The sequence below is a fragment of the Hydra viridissima genome, unplaced genomic scaffold (assembly GCF_058129835.1).
Source record: "Hydra viridissima isolate aposymbiotic clone 2 unplaced genomic scaffold, HvirCarnegie_v1 scaffold_10, whole genome shotgun sequence".
In the NCBI taxonomy this organism is placed as follows: Eukaryota; Metazoa; Cnidaria; class Hydrozoa; order Anthoathecata; family Hydridae; genus Hydra; species Hydra viridissima.
In genome coordinates, this window is record NW_028324309.1 from 2,954,667 (window position 1) to 2,962,384 (window position 7,718).

At 26.8% G+C, this 7,718-nt stretch overlaps 2 long non-coding RNA genes across 3 annotated transcripts; both read left to right on the top strand.

Moving 5' to 3' along the window:
• LOC149882623 (uncharacterized) lies at positions 1–585 on the top strand. Its single transcript, XR_016456164.1, has 3 exons — positions 1–113; positions 267–335; positions 446–585. It is a non-coding gene; the product is annotated as an uncharacterized LOC149882623 (long non-coding RNA).
• A 3,537-nt stretch (positions 586–4,122) lies between these two features.
• Positions 4,123–6,295, top strand: LOC149882624 (uncharacterized). Of its 2 annotated transcripts, none has more exons than XR_016456356.1 (2): positions 4,123–4,292; positions 5,694–6,295. It is a non-coding gene; the product is annotated as an uncharacterized LOC149882624 (long non-coding RNA). The 2 variants fall into 2 exon arrangements; XR_016456355.1 differs by lacking the exon at positions 4,123–4,292 and adding an exon at positions 4,317–4,633.
• Positions 6,296–7,718: the final 1,423 nt, after the last annotated feature.

Consider the following 7,718-nt stretch of genomic DNA (forward strand, 5'->3'; position numbering starts at 1 on the left):
AGTTTTAATTCAAAATTAAAAAAACAAAATTTCACATGACACATTGATTAATTTTATGCGCATTTTTTTTGAGCTCAATGAAGCTACACCAAAAGGAACTGCAATAATGCAAAGTGAGCAGTTATATTTCCTCATTTCGAGATTATTAGTTAAAAGAGCAGATGAAAAACCCAGTCATTAATTCTATCATTTACAGAATTAATGTTAATGTACAACGCTGTTTCCATGAAAACAGCATATGTTTTTAACAGTTTTAAATCATTTAGAAGCAAAGACAATCGAATTGAAGACAGTGGATACGAAGACAATGGATATAAAGATAATGGATATAAAAAGTAACTAGTCTTTTTATCTAAATATTTTTTAAGTATATCATTTAATGTCAAAAAGGAAATCAGCATAAAATTGGAAAAGCCTATTAATTCAAACCTTTTTTTTTATTTAGAAAAGTAAAGAAAGATTTGATAAGAAAGTAATCATTTTTACTCATCTTGTTTTTCATCAACATGTATTTATGGGTTTTTTGATTGTATGGATGAAAATAAGGACGTAGGAAAAAAAAAAAAGTTACGGAGGACGACATGGTGGTGCTTACGGGAAGTAAATCCACATAAGTTTTATTTGTACGTTTTTATTATGGTTGCTAAAAAAAAAAGCAATTTATACAAAAAAAATTTATTTTAAGCAGGTGTTTGGAACGCGTTAAGGATTAAAAAAACTTACTATTTTGTTTAGCATGAAAGATTAGGCACCGAAGATCAGCTGATGATGACCAACATCCACATAAATATTTATTTTGCACATTAGATTGTAGCACCTTTTAAATATATACTTTGAAAATATAACGGTTTATTACTTTCTTCTAAAGATAATCGACTTTGACAAATTGAAGAGTAATGGATTGTGCCACATTCTACATCACTATGTACCTATGTACCACCAGGTATTGGGTTTTACGCGAATTAACTTTCGCTGTTTAGTTTTTAAATTCATTTTAAAAAGTCAAAACAATCTTTCTCACTTCAAAAAATCCGGCAAACCTTACTATAAAACTGCGACCTTCTTTATATCTTAAATATCATTCAGATCCTCTTCTAAGCCTCAAAAAAGTTTGAAGTAGTTTTTCGATAAAAAATTATTTATAATTTAAATATTACTCATAAAATTGATTAATTATAATATAGATAGTAGTCATTTTGTTGCAGTTCGATAGGTTGGTTTTATAAAATAGATTTAGTTTGGCATTTAAAAACAATTTATTTTTTCTAAAATGGTTTTTTATTAAATGTCATACTAAGTTTAATTTTTGATATGTTTTTGTAATAATGCTTCTAGATTTGATAATTTTGTATTAATAGCCACACACACACACACACACACACACACACGCACACACACACACACACACACACACACACACACACACACACACACACACACATATATATATATATATATATAAAATTTTTAATACTTTAGTGAAATATTTTTAAAATTTTAATATTTTGATATTTTAAATATTTTACTATTAATATTGTAATATTTTCACTTAAATATTTTAATATTTTAGTGAAATTATGGTCCTCTTTGTTAACCTTCTTCTATTAAAGTTTAAACCGATTGCAACTAAATTTGTCAAAAAATTGTAGAGTCATTTTATTGTAAGCATACTGCAGCATAATTGCAATAAAATGTAGGCTAATAAAATATTACGAAATATTATTAATTTATGTATATTAATAATTGAAAATGTATAAATGTTGTTTGGCTCTGTCTTTTTAAAATATAAAATAGATTAAAAAAAAAACAGAGCCAAACAGCACATTTAAAATGTCAAACTTTAGACATTTGTTAATGCCAAGCTTTGTTTAAACGGTTTTTTTTCAAGTATACCTCATAGAAAGTAGTTAAATACTTTCGTAAACCGTCTTCTGTTTACTTGGAAAAGAAAGGGGATTTGCAACTATATATAAAATTAACTGGCTTTTAGACATTTTTTTTTTGAAGAAAGACATCACACAAATTAGCATTTACATGAAATTGTTTTTGCGTTTTTACTAGTTGTGTAATGGAAAAACGCAACTTTACTCTTGTTTTGCATACCTTTAACTAAATACTTTTTGAGCCCACTTGCTATTTTTTTTTTTTGTTTGTTTGTTTTGCGTGTTATTATAATTATTATAATTTATATTTGTAGACACTAACCTTTCAAAAGCTCAAATTATAATCTTCAGCTTTTAAAAAAAGACGAATCTCACAAGAAAAGTTTTTGAACAGAGAAGAAACAAAATTTTTGGATTTTTTTTTTATATTTTATTTTTTTTTTGTTTTGCATATTATTATAATTATTATAATTTATAAAATTATTACGGCTTTGTATTAATTAGCTAAAGTTCTTAATTAAGTTTTGTTTCATAAGCAGGCATTTCCTTTTTTATTGTAATAACAAGAATTTCCTGACAACCCATTAATATCAGTGGCTTTAATAATCTTATTTTAAAAAAATATTGTTAGGTAGGGAGAATATATTTATTTATAAAAATAATTTCTTCTTATAAACAGTTAAAATCTTATTTCTAAACCTAATTCAAGTTGAGAAAAATGATTGTGAAGTTTCAATTTTAATTTTTGGCTTTTATGCGAAATATATTTTGAATAGTTCCTTTTATCGCATCACAATGTTAAAATAAAAATTATTAAAAAAACACAGAATTTTTTTTTGTTACCTTTTTTAAGATTTTTTTGTTTATTTTTTGTTTATTTTTTGTTTCGGTTCTTAAAAGTATTCGACTTTTCATTTGATGGTCGATTTCTTTGATCAATTTGAGCTTCGTAAAAAAGAAAATTGAAAACGTAAGAAATATTTTTTTAAAAAATTTTTTGAAAACATTTTTCCAAGTTTGAATGAATGCAATCTGAGGGGGGGGGGGGGTGCTTAATAAACTGCAAGACGCCTTGTAAAAGCTTAAAAAAACATTACAAATTAAATTTCTTCCCCACGATTTTCTCTTCTCTGAAACAATTAGATTTTCACAATCTAATTACAGTGAAAGCAATTCTCGACATTTTTACACTTTAGAAAAACGCCGCGGTGTGTTTGTTAATAAATGTCATTTAAATGCGTTTAGTGTTTTGTTTGCGGTTTTTGTCAATTGAGAAATATGTACCGTAGTTTATAATATGTACCGTAGTTTATAATATGTACCGTAGTTTGGCCAAACAAAGTACCATGCTTTAAAAGTCCTTCTTTAAGACAAATTTTTATATGTAAGTTAAACATTTTCGGAATATTACTTTGTTATTTTAACTAACTAGATATCTAGTTAATATAACTAAATTATTTTCCTCAAATCTTTGTTTGCATATACAAAATTTCTTACTTCTTAAATTAGGACTTTCTTGAAGGACTTTCTTTCCCTCACGTCATGCAAACCACATATTAGTTGCAAACAAATGACAAACATCCCAGGCATACAGAGTACACTCTTGTATCACTAAAAATTGCGACTCGCAATTTAAAAGAAGTGTCATGCTCTAATATCAGACCAGGTAATTAAGCCAAAAATATTTCATTTTTCTACACAATCTATAGTTCTTCATTAATACGCACGCACAAAGCAGCTTAAAGGAAAAAAAAAAAAAAAAACCGATTCTCGTATCGGTTTTAAATAAATTCATTTTATTTATCTATTATAATTTTAAAGATAAAGATCAATTTTACAACTTTTGATTTAACTTTGCATCCACACAGGTTTTAGTTAGATATTGCAATGAGATTTTTTAACAATGGCAACTCATAAGCTGTTTTTTTTGTAATAAATATTTATGACGTTAGTATGCGTTACACTTAATACGCTTTTGATTCTAATAAATTTAGAAAATCCCTACTCTTGACCAGATTTTTCATTGAAAAAAATATATTAATACTGAAACATTGAAAGAAACGATTTTAATTGTAATACAATAATTTTATCTTCTAACCAATCTCTGCTACCTTCCCCCTCCCCCTCCCCCCTTCCCACACGAACTTGTTAAACAAGATTAAAGAAAAAAAAAAAAAAAATTTTTTTAACAAATCTTAAAAAAAAAAGAAAAAAAGAAATTCAATTAAGACGATAAAGAGCCTAATGTTTTTTTCGCTGCATGAATTTATTAAGTAAATGCAATAATCTTGTGAAGACTATTCAAACGTCATCAACCATTATGAATTCAAACTTGTTGCATTCGCTACTAAATTGTTTCAAAGAAGTCAGGGAATACCATCTGTGCTAACAAGTGTTTTAAGATGTTTTGTAAGTGTTTTTTACTAATCTGTTGCTACGGATAAAACTTTTGTATTCAGTCTGAAATTATTTAATTTCCGTAAATGCGTGGATTATTTTTGTATTAAGTATGAAATATATCGGAAAAAAATGCCTATAAAAGGAAAAAAAACATTATTCGTCGTATTTACGATCGTAATCGAGAAAGAATTCTTTTTCTTAACAAAAATATAATTTATTCCAACACAAACAATGATTTCTTAATGAGCTTTTTTTCCGAATGTTAGAAATTGAATCTTACAATAGTAAATTTATAAAAATGCTTCGAAAACCATTTATCGTCTCCGCGTTTCTTCCGGATTGGCATTCACGTAAGAAATTTTAAACTTTTTCGCGGATACATTCGTGTATTACTAATACTTCTTGAAATACGTGTCTCATCAGGGAAAATCTATAATTTTCTATTGTGGATGTTTTGAAGTTTTAATATAAAAAAATTGAAATGAGCACCTGAAGTTTTTTGCATGCAAAAGAATAGATTACTGTTTTAGACTTTATAATCAGATAAATGATTTAAAAAAAAAAAAAAAATTCATTTCATTTAATATTTTTTTATTAAGACGAAAGAAACTAAAAAATTACATTTGAAAGTATATTTTGCAATAAAAACTCACCAGATTTAAAATCGCTGGAAACTTCATGTTGTTTTTACTTGTGTTGTTCCTTTTTAATTCTGAATAATTTTATATTTGGTAGTTACGTTTGGGTACTCTGATTTCTTTGCAAGAGTGACAATAATGTAGAGAAAATTTCGTAATAACTTAATTGATTATTTTAAGCGTGTTTTATTAAAAACAAACAAGCTTGGTTTTGGTTTAGATATTGTCTCTAAATAAATATACAAGTTTAAATCAACTCTACCATTTATTAATAACAATAAACTCAGAGGTTTAATTTTTTCTAGTTTTTTAAAAATTTTAGTTTTTATTATGAACATAGATTTTGCTGGTTTCCTTAAGTTTACTTGATCCATAAAGTAAAGACCTGCTTAAACGTCTTTTAACGCTCTATTACTGCTTAAAATTTCATGTCAAAGCTTTTGCCTCGCAACGTTTGGGATAAAGAAGAGGTTCTTAACGATTGTTGAACGAGAAAATGTCAGAACAAAGTTAACCAGACGTAATAACTTAATTTAAAATCTGACGATCATTATAAACCTGATAAATAATACTAAATTTTTACTTATTCACTCAGAGCGATGTCAATAGGAAGTTTCTCATTTAAAAATTATGACGTTTTTTTGTACTTAATTTGTAAAGATATTTGTTTCATCTGTAATTGACACATTGTCTTAAAGTTTTTTTATTTCACCTTTTGGTAGCATTTTCAATCAGGTCAAATAATTTGTAAACGCATATCTAATTTTTTCAGTAACAGTTCAAGTTGAAATTGACGACCTAATACGTTTAATTGAAGAGCTGAAGGAATTTTAGTAGCTCATCAAACTGTTTCAATGCAACGTTTGCCTGTTACGCGTCAGAAATTTTTCACCCTGATAAACTTTGGTCTTCAAAAGCACCATGATAAGATTAATTTCAGTAACCAATGCTTTGCTAGCCTTCTTTTATCAAAAGCACGGACAAACATTCGAGTTCTGTCAAGGTTGGCAAAGGAAGATAAAAAATATCACTCACAAGAATGTTTAGTAGTGGAAGGTTCGAAAAAAGAGGAATCAATACTTCTTTATAAGCTCATTGACGATCCTCACTTTCAGTATTTGAAACCAACAGGAACCCACCTAAAAAGCGGAGCCATTAAAGATGAACCACAACGCGTTCCTAACTCTTTGATCTATGTTAAAGTAGTATTAGTTATTTTTGCGTTTGTTTATGTTGGTGGTCAACTTTCAAGCATGGGGGCCCATCTCTTAAACGAATTCGATATTTTTAATCTTCCTGACGAAGACGATTGACAAAGCGTAGCAAAAATTTTATAATATTTTATCATCTGCCATAAAATAAATATTTTCAAACTGATCATTTCCTTGGTTAAGTGCGTGTGTATTTGTTATATATACTTATACTTCTTACATATATGCAGCCATTGTCTCTATTTCTCTCTGCCTCTCTCTCTCACTAGCTCTCTCACTCTCCCTTTCTCTCTACATATATGCATACATAACATATATATATACATACATATATATATATATATATATATATATATATATATATATATATATATATATATATATATATATATATATATATATATATATATATATATATATATATATATATATATATATATATATATATATATATATATATATATATATATATATATATATATATATATATATATTTTAAATGTCCATATTTAATTATATATATATATATATATATATTTATATGGAGATTTAAATTTATATGAAAACAGCTACTTGTAATTGTAATATTGGTATTGTTAGTTATTATTCTATGGTTGAGAATGTATAAATATGTATATTAACATGTATTTCTTTCTTTCTATCAATATTCTTATACTTTTTTAACTCATCTTTTAATTTCTATTTTGATTTATATGATCGTTTAGAAATGCACTTTTAATATTTTTAGAAAATTTTTGGCGCGAAAATATCTTATTTTCTCTTTCTGTATTTACCTTTGTATGCGCTCTTATGCAAATCCTAAGAGAATCGTGCTGTCAATTAAAGGTTTGAAGGTTTAAATAATATGTAATCTCCAATTTTTCTACTGAGCAATGAATAAGTCTCATTACAACAAAGATCAATTTGATCCTGTGAAATTAAAATTCTAATTTTTCATACAACTATATAACAACTCAGAAAAATCTAAAATGAATGTCGTGTCTTGACTACAGCTTTTGCCACGGTCTTATAAGGTCATATTAGTTAAAATCCAAGATAGTAGTAACATAAATCAATAAACGATCGATTCCACGAAGATAACTTTTACACAATATTATTTCACACTATTAATCTTTTAAAGTATGTAGTTTGTCAATTCCTTAGATCCTTTAATACAGTTTAAAAACATAACAAAAGGATTCAAAATGCCGAATAACAACAGATAATCTGAAGAGCCTTGACGTTGCATTAATACATGATGAACCATTAATAGCGTTCCTAAGTTACATAATATTTGACTATTTACTAAGCACACTGCGTATAAAAATTCCCGTTGTGTTTTTTAGTCGGTTTGCTAACTTTTGCCTAGAAAGGTTGAATGGGTCATAAGTTACTCAATAACAATTCCTTTAAGATTTTTCTTAGAAAATTATGGCGTGTGTAAACAAACTTTAGAAGTAGTAATTTTCCCCTATGGTATCAAAATCTTTTGAGGGTAATTAAGCTTATTGAGACGAGACGGCTTGAGGCGTAACTAATAAAAGTATTAAGAATTTATGCTCGAAATTCATTTAAAGTGCTCAAAT